Below are 13,652 nucleotides of genomic sequence, written 5' to 3' on the forward strand. Positions count from 1 at the left end.
TGGTTGCTAAGCTGCAATTCAGTGGTAAGCAAAGTCAAAAGTAGACAGAAATACTGGACTAGGTTTTGTGAAATGATACGTAAGTTCTGTTATGCGTAGTTCTTCCCATGTAAAACAATTAACCACGTGTATGTCACTGTTGCTTTCATAGCTATATTTATGCAGCCATATATTTGTTCACTTCATTTTAAGATTCCTTAGTGGTAATTCCTTAATTCCTTAGTTTATTGCCCAAGTGCTCTTCCATGAAGTTCCTGATTTATGAAGATGTCAGTTCATATGAATTCTTCCTACAATGCAGTTGCAGTTCTAACAGCATTAGAGCTGCTGCTCTGCCTCTACTAGTGAACTGAATGCTCCCATCAAGCCATGGTTCTTTTTTCCAATATAATGCTGTCAACACTATTGTCATCAGTTATACATATCAGTGGATTATTAACAATATTATTTGTAGGACTTCTGTATTAGTTTTGTCTGAGAATGGCCTTGTCTCACTTCTGCAATAGAATTACATTTTGCATTGTCTCCAGAAATGCTTTCAAATTAGAATCGATGTGTTGGCCATACAATTTTTCACTGCCAGTGTAATTCGGTTTTCTGCCTAAATTTTTTATATGACTTTATGATTTATCTTTTAAAAACTGTGATACTAAAAACAAGTGAAGGGAGAAATACTGTGTACCATGATTTGAACAAAACATTTATTCTTCATGCAGGATACACAATTTATTTTCTATAGTCATATTTTTTATATTTGGCAGACAGGCAGATCCATGAGAGACTAGCCTGTTTTATGTGTATGTTTAAGCTATTTGGCTTTTCTTTTTCAAAAAACAGTCTAGGATAATTAAAGATTGTCAGTTATGGAGTAGTGAGATTATGAGTCCTCAAATTTTGTGAGTCCACAGCTGTAAATAAAGTGTAAAAGGAGAAGGGGTGTATGAAACCGGGTGCGTGTTTGTATAGGAGGTAGCTCAGTGTTAATGTATTAGCCAGTAAACCCAGTGAAGCTTCTAGGCAAGATGGACATGCAGGATATCTATTTAGTTTAAAAGGCAATGTGCAACTTAACTGAGAAATGTTTGTGTATAGCACCGTGGTAGCCAAATCTTCATAAAGTTTTATTTGGAAGTTACTCATTCTGACTGTAGCAGTCAAATTTACTACCATGGGAGGATATTTGGAATTGGATGAAAGCATAAAATGCTTTGTAAGTCTTATCTTACTTATCTTCACACAACAACCAATAAGATTGTGGTTTTCAAGTAACTTTCTTAAGGTTATCCACTGAGTCTTTAGCTGATAAGGGAGTTGAACCCATGTTGCCTGGGTGTGACCAATGAGGTCTGGCAGTAGTCAGATTTTTGAATGTTGATTCAACAACATGCCACCAGATTTTATTGGCTTCCAGGACGGGTCAAGTTATATTTTCATACAGAGGTACAAAGCACATGCCTCTCATCAAATCTGAAGGACATGCATCTGTAAACCAAGATGTAACCCTTTTAAATACTCAGAAGTAAGAACTGTGAAAGGATTGGCATTCTCAAAGGGCAGATCATCTTGTAAGAAACACGCTTAATTTTACATATGTAAGTCCTTGACTTGAGGGAGAGGTACATGATTATCAGTCCACTGTGGTGAGAAATGTCCTTCTGTTAAGAATTAGTTCAGAACTTTCACAGAAGTAAGCTACATTCTGGAAACATGATAGTCAGTGATGCCAAGAACAGCTAGCAAGATGCTGTTCTGGACGGATAAAGTCTCATGGCTTGAGGGGAAGCCTGCAATGTCATACATCCTAGAGCACCTGACTTGGAAATAAAAAAAGAACTGTAATCAGCCAGGTGGAGCAATCCAGTAAATTAAATTAACATTAAGATGAATCAAGGAAGCTACGCTGACTTCTGAAGGGAGATGAGATTTAAAGTTCTTTTAGCTGTTTGAAAATAAATGTATAAATTATGCTTGCTTAATTTCACAAATGGAAAAAATACCTCTTTGTTAATTACTGTTAAAATTAAAGAAACAAATCATTGAAGTAATCAGGAAGCCTATAACTATTTAAATGTAGGAAATTTCATTGCAAAATGGTACAATATATTTATTTCTCGGTGAGAAAAACACTAAAGGGGTTTTACTGTAATTTATTTATTACCTTTCATTTATATCCTTGGATGCCCTGTACTGAGGCAGTATATATCCTTGGATGCCCTGTACTGTATTGAGGCAGAGACAGAAGTATAGTGTCCAGATCAAGGGAACTAATAGTGTGTTCCCTAGCCTTTATTTGTGCATCTGATTATTTCTGCCTAATTGCAGAATCTTACATTTGTCCCTGTTGAAACTCATTTTTATTAGTTTTGGCCTAGTTCTTGAGTTTGTTAAGATCACATCTTTTGCAGTATCAGCTACCACTCCCAGTTTGGTATCATCTGCAAATTTGATGAGCATCCCCTCTATTCCTTCATCCAAGTAATTCATAAAGCACATACCAGCTTTCCCTGGAACATATTTCAGGGGAAAAGCTGATAACTGTGAACTTATATTTTGTCTTGTAACTCACACACTCTTGTTACTTCTGTAGATTGACAGTCATGCCATGGAAAGGACAATATGAGCAGTTCCACAAAACATGAATACAAAAATCCAACCTTGCAGGGCGAATACCACCTGGGTTTGCAGAACTGTCAGGCAGTGGTGGAAGATGCAGTCAGATTCTTGGTATGGCACTGCTGCTCAGCACAGATTATCCCCTATTTGCTTCCTATAGCATGTTAAGTGGGAGCTCATTTCCTGCTATCCGCTGTTACTGTGCCTCCTGCTGCCATTATTCTCAAAGAGAAAGGATGTTTTAACTCCTGGGGCCTAGAAGTTCCATTATCATTCCTTTATCTTTGCCAGCCCTTACAGGCTACCAGTTACCTTATTTCTGGGAAATGATGAAGTCACTGGAGGGGAGTCTGGCCTTTGGCAGCAGCTGGACTGTGACTTCTGGTGAGTGTGCATGTTTTCCATCTCTTTGAGCTGGTGAGTAATGCGGCCAGGAGCCAAGTTTCTAGAACTGGACAAGGCTTTATGCTAGTTCTTGTATTAGTACTGCCAGGCAGAAGCTTCCTCTTTTTGGTGGAATGATTGCATTTAGTACCTTTGTCGACCGCCCAGTCAATAAAGTCATCTGGCCAGTTTCTCACAGAGTTCAAATTAAGCATTTAAAATGTTTCTTAAAAAAACATCATTGTCCAAAAACCAGCACAGGCAGCATAAGAACATTTAAAACCCAGCAGAAATATTCTGTCCCAAGGGCAATAAAAAAAGAGAGAAGAAAGGTCCTAAAAGTCCTAGGAGAATAAACAAAAAAGTATTGGTGTTGAAAGGATCTTAATGTAGGTGCCAAACTAGCCTTATTAGGGAGGGCATGCCATAATTGGGGAATTGTTCACCATGCAGATCACCCTCTTGGGTTGAGAGTCTTCACAGCAGCCTTGTAGGTTTGAATGATAGCTGGCATTTGCATGGAGACTATCTAATCAAGCAACTTTATACATTATTATGGCTACCATGTGGAGCTACTTCCAGAGGCTTCTGTTGTAAGACCGTCTTCATTTCTTCTGTCTCTTCTATGGAAGTCCGCCTACTTTTCTGCTTCCCCCCTCAACACCCATGCAAACAAACTCTGATATATAGACCAAAAAATAAAAACTTTGCAACATCTATGTGTCTGATAGGCTTGCTTAAAGAAAAAATGTTTTAAGGAGGTCTGAAAAGTGAAGGCACCTGCCTGATGTCGATAGGCAGTGAATTCCAAAGTGCTGCCATGTTAAAATATCTATTTCTCACAGATGCAGACTGACTATCATGTGGCACCTGTAACCATGCCTGTGGCTTAGATTGAAGTGGCTGAGTGGACACATTGGGAATAAGGTGATCCCACAAGTATTACTGAAGGAGTACTGTACATAGTTTATATATAATGAACATGGGCATAGCCAGGATTTATTGTGGGGGCAGGCTTTATGTTAGGGGAGGCAGAACTGAGTATCTGTGACACAGCTGGTCAGTTAGTTAAGTATTTTTATCTATTTACTTGATTGGGGGACAGTTGCCCCCTTGCAACCCGCCCCCCCCCCGCATCCTTGTTCAAGAAAGCAGAGGCATATGTTTGTAAAGTACAATATAATGTGTTGCAGTTATGAGATTTTATACAACAAATGTTTACATTTGAATCCTGAAACACCGAAACTAACATTTCTTGTTAGTTTTGTTGCTTTGCCTTTGTATTACAAAGGGAAACAGGACTTAAAGGGCTACTTAATAGTCTGGACCCATTAAGTGAATCAGGAGGAACCCTGTCACTTGCACTTCAGGAACTTAAAGGAAGTGAGGAATATACTCTTCAGTGGCAAATGAATGCTTTAAGGGAATGCATGTCAATAAATCTGTAATAAGATATCTTTTAATACTTTTTATTGGGAGCCACTGAAATATTTCTAACTGTTAAATGTAGCACTTCACATTGATCTGCTCTTTTTAAAAATGTCAAAATGCAGTCACAGTGTCTACCGTAATATTCTGTAATGTTTCACTGAATTATTATTTAACCGTCTCACCTAAATAATATCACATTCTGTAAGTGTTGTTTATGTGTGGTTAGGTAAGTAGACTTATTGCTTGATAATATGAAACCAATTGTCACCAATTATCATTTGATAAACAATTACAAGCCAATGTAGTTAGATTCAGACTGGGAATAAGCCCCATTGAATTCAGTGAGACTCGTTTCTGCATAAACATGGTTAGGATTGCAGCTAAGTAAATGTAGCTAAAAAGTTACTAAACAGCATCTCAACATCTGACTCATATTATGAATGTTTTAAATGTTAAGAATGCTATGCTCATCAAAAGCTGTTCCTACCATGTTACAACACTGGAGTGTCTATGTTCCTCTGAAGAGTGTGTGAAGATTGCATGCTATGTTTCTGTATGGCAAGAAAGGTGATTCACTATATTTAAGAACAAATCACTTTACTTGGTTATATCCCACACTGCACGAAGTTAAAAACAAAAAGTTAGAAACATGGACTTATCCTGCATACTGTTTGTGAAAAGTGTCTATATTCTGATCACTTTTCTAAAAACAGATCTTTCATCAAAAATTCAAATCTTACTGGAGCAGATTGATCTCTTTCTCAACATTCCAGGAAATGTATTCATTTCTACTCCTACAAGCCAATCTTTTAAAATATGTATAATTGATCATAATATTTCAAGAAAATGCTTATTTAAGCTATATCACTATGCAAAAGTAGACATTGTTCTTTGTTTACCCGTAATAAATAGCCATAAGGTAAAATTATTAAGAAGCAGTTGCAGTGAAAGGTAAAATAAGCCTCACTAGTCTCAGAGGTGTTCCAAAGCTCGAAGTAATTCCCAATAACATTTGCTTAATATTTCATGATTAAGTCATCAAAAAAACTGAGAGCTGGGAACCAATGCAGATAATACTCTTGTAGTCACCTTGACTTGTTAAATTTAAATTTGACTGTACTTGTCCTAGCACTTATTTTTGCTTTTTTTGCACTTAGCACTTAATTAAGCTAAAATGTAACTGAAATAGTATAATTTAAAGTTATACGCAGCTGGTGTGACACAGGAAAAAAAGGTCTGAATACAAATTAGTGATGGGAAGTATGTGTGTACAAGAAGACCATCTCGCACTTGCTGTATTACAGTTATGCCATTCTTAGACAGAAATGCCTTCAAATCTACCCCATATGTATCCCAAGGAGTTGGTCAACGTGTGGGGTTCTGGAATGTTGAAATGTACAACGCAGTACCATGGTAAATTGATCAAATCTGGCAAAGAGTAACACAACCACTTCAAGGAAGCAGGAAATAGGAGTCAAAGTTCTTGCCGGCCTTTTCTATCTGCCAAACGATCAACTTTTTGAAATTACTGGTGCAGAGAATAGACTGATGCTACAGTATATTGGTGAACACATCTATGCATACACAAACACAAGCATCTCTATTGACTAGAGAATGGATATGCAATGTCAGTGTGATACTGGCAGTGGATTCCATACAATGATATTACCTTAAATTGTACTATTAAAGACCATAAGAAGAGCCTGCTTGACCCATCTAGCCCAGTATCCTGTTCTCCTAGTGGCAAACCAGATGCCTATAGGAAGCCTGCAACCAGGAACTGTGTGCAGCAGCACTGTTCTCTTCTGCCGTTTCCAGCAAGTGGCATGTAAAAGCATACTGCCTTTGGCAGTGGAGGTAAGACAAAGGCTTAAGGTTTAATGGTCACTGGTAGCCTCATCCTCCATGAATTTATCTAATTTTATGTTAAATGTGGCTATCACAGACTTTTGTGGGAACGAATTCCATAGTTAAACTATGTGCTGTGTGCAGGAGCATAGCTAGCTGCTCCAGCACCCAGAGTGGTGGGGCTGGGGTGAGCCACCCCTTGGGGGCAGGATGATCTGCCCAGGGGGGCGCCACGGCAAGCTGCCCATGGCGTCCCCCTGGCGTGCACAAGCCCCATGCCATTTCGGGCAGCGCAGGGCCCTGAGCTGCCGCGTCACTCCCAGGAGAGACACATGGCTCGGGTGTGCTGCAGGCCAGGCCTCAGGGTAAGTGCTGCCCCCATGCCATTTTGTCACCCCCTCAGAGATGACACCCGGGGTGGACCGGACCCCCTGCACCCTCCTTTCTATGCCCCTGACTGTGTGAAGAAGTACTTTCTTTAGTTTGTTCTGAGTCTTTCAACATTCATATCTGAGTACTAATGTTATGAAAGAGAGAGAGAAAACATTTTCATTTTCTCCATGGCATATGATTTCATACACTTATATCATGTTACCCCTTACTTGCCTTTCCTCTAAACAGACTTTCCAGCATTTGATACCTTTAATCACAAACAAATACCCTTTCTGTCCCCTTGCCTAGCTGTTCTTTGAGATGTTTTTTGGGAGGTATACAATATATTTTTTATGTAACCCCAAGTACGAGATCATTTTTAGTAAACTCAACAATTACAAGATCATTTTATGAAACCCTTTAACTAAAAAGAAGCAACCCCATTTCATATGTCAGTGTTGTATTGATTAGAGTCTCTCTCTCTCTCTTTTTAGCTGAACTATGTTAGCAGTGATGAAAATTACAAGAGGAAAGTAAAGTAATTAATAGTTTCAGTGAAATCTCTAGAGGACATACTTACCATTTGTTCTGACAGACAGAAGTATATGACAATGCATGAAGACTGTCTCTCTCTACTCTAGAGGTGATGTCTGTAGAATAAAATTAAGGTGAAGCAGTGAGACTGTTAAGCAAAAGGAATAATGCTGTATTTTAAACAGTAAAGAATCTTGTGGCACTTGAAAGACTAACAAATGTACTGTGGCATGAGTTTTCATAGTGTAGAGTCCACATCTTCAGATATAAGATAACTTCATCTTGTAACTAATGGATATTCCTGGATGCAATTTGAGAACCACCTCCTCCCATGCCAGTCATCAACTTGTTCCTATCTGGTGGAGAGGCCCTTCTCTGTGTTCCACTTATGGTGAAAGCTGTTGTCCGTTACTAGAGGGAGTGGATATACCCAAGTTGCTTAATGAGGTTTGGCTGGCACCATTTCACTGTATTCTGCTGTCCAGTGAAGACCTTCCATTCCCTCAGGCTTTTGTCAGGTATATAATATTTTGATTGGAATGATGTTTCTATCTCTCATGCCTGATTCTATTGCATTTTATTGATGCTGTGGTTTTGTGAATTTGTAATTTTAATTAGTGTAAGCTACCTTGAATGATGCGCAGACATCAGGGTGAAATGTCCTTATAAACAATTATACTATATTAATTGTTAGTCTTTCAAGATGTCACGACTTTCTTTGTTGTTTTTGGTACAACAGAGTAACATGGTTATTCCTCTGGAGATTGCTGTGTTTGTGAAGATTGTGTTGTGAAGAGACAGGAGTATGGTGGCCAGATTCAATGGTATAGAGCACACATAATTTTGTTCACTATTGAGGCATAAAGTTTAATTACACACACACACACCATCTGACTGGGTTGCCCCAGCCACCCTGGGCAGTTTCCAACAATGCTATACTGGTTTTTGCACAACTGAATGAGAATTATGATGTGAGAGCAGACAAATTGAAGCTTTGCCTTCCTAATATAGATAAAGAATGTGGTAGTCATCTGAGTATTACTCAGAGTAGACCCACTAAGATTAATGAATCTTAGTAATGGCCGTTGCTTTTAATGGGTCCACCCAAGTTACCTACATTTAAAGAAAACTCAGCTGAAGATTATTTAGAGTTGTTACCTTCTGCCACAACAATGAAATAGGATTTATAAGTCAGAATGCATTTCACAACTGTAAATATGCTATAAGTAATACATACTGGAGAATATATGGCAGGACCACATATTTCAGGAATTTAGGAGATTATTATGGAAAATAATAATTGACATATTGTAGGCTCAGAAAGGAAATGAAGCAGATTTTATTGGGTATTCTTCCTGGCTATCAATAAAGTACACTTTTAAACTATAAATTTATTCTCAGTGGCAACAATTGCTTATGCCAGCTATTGTAAATCAAATTTGGTATTGCATCATAAGAAATATCTGATAAGATGTGACATGCAGTGGAAATGGATAAATAACATTATTCTAGATGAGAGTATAGAAGAATGTAAAGTTTGTCAATATTTTCTGTATATTGGGTTTGTATGGTGATATTTTTAAAATCAATATAATTATAATATATTATTTATTTATTAAATTTCTATTCCACACTTTCCCCCATGTATAGTATACTTTATAAATTGTGAGTTATGAAAGTGTACTTAGTATTTAATAAAACAAATATAGTAAAAAAAATAAAATTAAAAGCATAGTGGGCATTTTAAATATAGCAAAAAATAAAATAGTGTGCTTTTTAGCTAATAAATGCCATTTATTAGCTAAAAAACATGGCTTTTTTGTTTTTGTTTTTGCTACTGCCAGCACAACACAATTAAACATATTGTGTGACAAATGTCCGTAGAAAACAGTATTTGGTAATTTTAATTGAAATTTCAGTACTAAAATAAAATTATAATGTTCCATAATGTGGACAACTCTCTGCACATTTTATAAGAGAGTTTCCACATGCAGTGGTAGTCCATTTTAATATGCATCACAGTACCTGGAATCCCTTGGTTTAAGATGGCATTTCTAGTGTGGTTTGAAATAGACCCACAGTCCTATCACTTTCTTCTTCTTAATTGAATATATAGGCTGCTTTTCCATTTAGAGGCCCTCTAAACAGTTTATAACATCTTACTTAATTGACATTTATCCTAGATGCAACATTATCCATAAGGAAAACCTTTATGCAGACATATATTTTTGCATTGTTCTCTCACTCCCATGACAGAAAAGTCAGCATTTTCTGTAGCAAAATCCATGAGCATTAAAAAGAGGGGGGAAAGTTGGCAAACACATAAATGAAATCTACAAAGTACATTTTCAAAGCAGAGGTCCTAACCTCTAGCTGCCATTGATTAAGTGAGAACTGCTGAGGTAAAGCACTACGGAATACTTTGAAAATACAGATGAATAGAGCTGTCCAGTTAAAGAAACAAAAGGGGTAGTGTGAGCTAAATCAGTACTTCTCCATCCCCCAAACCAATAGTATCTAGATTGAAAGAAATCTGTGCTATTAATAATGTAATTTGCATGACACATTCATGTAAGCAAGAAAGCTTGTCAGGATATTTAATGATAACCCATTGAGCCATTTGTCATTCAGTGAAGTTTCTTGAATCAACAGGCTTTCTACTTAAAATACAACACACTCACCAAACGTACTTGTTCCTGGTTAGCAGGAGTTTGCGGCACAAAATTTGGCAGTTTTATTTAAATATTTGTTGTTGCTTTTCTTTGCTTTACACACACAGAGACACAGTTACTGGGGAATAATGATCTCAATTATATTCAGCACAGAATGGTTTTTCAGGCAGTAGATCCTAGGAAATACTCATGCCCAAGTTTGCTAAATTCTATGCACCTGTCTGTGGGACGGAACTAGAAACGCTTATTCATCTCAATTTCTCCCCATAATTTGGAGAGTTCAGCTACTTAGGTCATCAGCTTGTGGGCTTCCCAAAGCCACCTGGTTGACTACTGTGGGAAACGGGATGTTAGATGAGAAAGGCCTTTGGTCCTTAGGCCATGGCTTTCAACGCCATTGATGATGGTAATCTTCTGGAGTGACTTTCCAAGTTGTGGGTAAGTGGCATTGCTTCCCTTTGGTTTCAGTACTACTTTGATGGGCATTTACAGAGGGAGTGTTCTTCGGCCCCAAGGGAGCTTCAATGTGGAGTTCCTCAAGATTCATTTTTATCCACTATACTGTTAACATCTACATGAAAATGCTGAGTCGGGTCACCTGAAATTTGGAGTAAGTTGCCAGCAATATGCTGACTACAGAACTCTAAATATCCTTACATCTGCAGGTGAGGCAGTAGATGTGCTGGACCATTGTCTTGCCTTGGTAATGGACTGGATAAGAGCCAACAAACTGAAACTCAATCCATTTAAGAGTGAGGCACTGTTAGTGGGTGGTTCCCTAGACTGGATTGATGGGAGGTTGCTTGCCTTTGATGAGGTTACACTCCCTATGAAGGAGCCGGTACATAGCTTGGGGGTATTCCTGGATCCTTTCCTGTCACTTGAGGCTCAGGTGGCCTTGGTGGTGGCGAGTGCCTTCCATCAGCTTCGGCTGGGGGCCCAGCTGACCCCTATGTGGACAGGGATATCCTAATTTCTGTTGTCTATACTCAGATTACTGCAATGTATTATATGCACATGGACTGCCTCTGAAGATGGTTCGGAAGAATTGGGTGGCCAGGTTGCTCACTGGGGCAAGACAACTTTGAGCATATTACGCTGATCCTGGCCCAGCTGTACTGGCTCTAAATTAATTTCTGGACCCAATCAAAGTGCTGGTTTTGACCTATAAATGGCTCAGGACCACAATACTTCAGGGACAGCCTCTCCCCACATGAACCAACCTAGACCCTGCGATCATCATCTTAGGCAACAGGTTGGCAACATGACAACAGGCCTTTTCTGCAGTAGGTTCCATTTCATGGAATGCTCTCCCCAGGGAGACTTGCCTGGCACCTTCATTACATATCTTTAGTTGTCAGGTGAAAATGTTTCTCTAGACCCAAGCGTTTGGCTGATTAACACTTATGAACTTTTAAATGTGTTTATGGGCGGAAGTTTATTGGTTTGTTTTTGTTTTATTATGTATTTTGTATTTTATGTTGTAAGCCACCCTATGATCTTTAGCCGAAGGGCGATATAAATATTTAATAAATAAAAATAATAAAATAACAGTGGCATTATGAATATATTTATCTGAAAGAGTGGACAACATTCTACCTGCAAAAAGTGGAAGACACCTAACAGCACAAAGATAGTAAGATGAAGACATTTTCCGTAAAGGATCATGATTGGTATCCATGGCTGTGAACATTGTGATATTCTGCTGACCTTAACTTGGCCTAGTTTCCACTAAAAGATAATATCTCCCATTGACTACATAGGACAAATTTCAATGGTCAAATGAGATTTGCAATGTATTTTCTTTTTCCATAAACCTGATACTGGAAATACTTGAAAAAGCATTTTAGCCTGCTAAACTTAAACTAAACACAAATCGCTATACAGTATAAGCACAGCAATTGCTTTCTAAGTTTCTACTGCCACTAACATACCAGTTAGAAACCTTCAAATTCCATTCTATATGCATTGTCTGTGTTTCTCTCCTTACCATATAAATGAAAAGATTATGTAAGAGTCTGTGTTTAATCTTCACCAATGTCTGTTAAACACTGCAGGAAAAGAAACCATTTTTCTTGAAACAAGGAGGTCATTGACCTAGATCACATAAACCTCCCATCTACAATGTCAACAGAAAAATCTGTGTGGAAGGCTTGAAAGTACTATTTGTCCATGTAAATGTAAAGGCATGCCCTCCTTTTATCTGTATGTTTTCCATGCTCACTGCTATGTGAACATCTGATTAGAAGCTTTTGAAAATAAGCTGACTGTGTAATTATGGGGCATAAAACTCCCATACCAAGGTTAATGCTTCCCAAAATATAGGCAAAATACAAATCTAGCTGGAAATCTCATTTATTTCATAATTCAGCTTCAGTGTCTTTCCTCATAGATTTAAAACATTCCTATGCTTGTGGACAATGATGAATCCTCTCTTAAGGTATCAACATCTAAAGAATCAGCAATAGCAATTGTACATATTAATTGGGAAACAAAATGGCATATCCCATTTATTGTTTCTTTCAAAATAAGTAGATGCTTTTATCTGGTTGAAGAAATTAATTGCCTCACTCTTTCATTGGCAGTACTCATAAAATACAACTAGACTAGACATTCCTGATATCTGATGTATCTGATGGGACGCTGTATTGGTGACCATGAAAACTTCGTTCAACAAAATTCACAGCATTGGGCAATGGTAACACTTCGGACTATAAATGTTGTTGACTATCAAAAGAATCCTACAAATTTCACTTTCATCTACTCTGGTGAGAATTCTGGGGTAGAGGATCTAAAAAATAGCTAGTTTATTGGTGTCCTCCAGTCTCATTGGTTGGAGGGATGGAACAGCTTTGCAAGAATGAAACATACACCTCCAAACTTGAGGAAGATACTAAGATTGGGAGAGGCAAGGGACAGTGTCTTCATGACTGACAGGTCTATTTGCAATCAGAGTAAATAAATCTACCTGGGAAGTGAATGCCTTTAAGATCTCCCAGTCAACTTTAGAGGTACCTAGCACAAAGGCTCCTGACATATATTTTTTTATTTTTGGGGTAGATGAAGGAAATGAACTGAAATATCTGCTCACAAAACACTCGGGGAGATTTAACAGATTCCTTTTTCATCCACCACCAAACTGTAATGGCTAACCTTGCATGACAGCCAATTCAGATAGCCTTCTAAATTTGGCAGAATTCATGCCTCTGAAGGGATGTTTTGCCTGCAAAATTAGTCAAATCTACCAAAAAAATAAAAAAGGTATATGTGATACCTTTTGGGGTGAGAGAGAATAATATTTTAGAGGGTTTCAGCAAAAAAAGTCCCTGAACCTATATACCTGTAATTTGAAGTGGCTAGTATGTCTCTAAATTTAATTCACTTTTGTCAAAATGAAAAAAAAGCGATAGGCAACTGAAAATTTCTCAGTAGTACATGAGGATGGAGAAAAGAAGTGGATTCAAATAGCCTCTGAATTGTGCCAAGCCAAATCAAGCTAATTTACAAAGTGTTGAATGGAATCTGAACCAAATCATGTGGTTGATGCACACGCCTATCATCCAGTTCATCATTTCCAAATAGGGGTTTCTTTCAACATGACCCACAAAGGTGTAGAACCCTCATGCTGTGACCTTCTGCTAAGCACTTCAAGTTGCTCACATAAGCCTTGACTTAGCTGACACTATTTTTGCAATTCAGTCTATGGATCTATCTAGAGCACTGGCTGGTCTTGTTGAATACGTTATAGTTTTTGCAGACTGTGGACATGGACAATATATTTGTGGCCTACTATCTGTT

At 38.0% G+C, this 13,652-nt stretch overlaps 1 protein-coding gene and 1 long non-coding RNA gene across 18 annotated transcripts in view; one reads left to right on the top strand and one right to left on the bottom strand.

Annotated features, from left to right (window-relative positions):
• The window catches only part of ROBO2 (roundabout guidance receptor 2), an 810,838-nt gene that overhangs the window by 434,423 nt on the left and 362,763 nt on the right, over positions 1-13,652 (bottom strand). The window lies entirely within an intron of this gene.
• Positions 29-13,652, top strand: part of LOC309531383 — a 52,278-nt gene continuing 38,654 nt past the window's right edge. Inside the window, exons 1-2 of the long non-coding RNA XR_014219279.1 lie at positions 29-79; positions 2,905-2,997. This is a non-coding gene — a long non-coding RNA (uncharacterized lncRNA). The remainder of the gene's footprint in view (positions 80-2,904; positions 2,998-13,652) is intronic.

This window comes from Podarcis vaucheri (assembly GCF_965113315.1).
Source record: "Podarcis vaucheri genome assembly, chromosome: 4".
In the NCBI taxonomy this organism is placed as follows: domain Eukaryota; kingdom Metazoa; phylum Chordata; class Lepidosauria; order Squamata; family Lacertidae; genus Podarcis; species Podarcis vaucheri.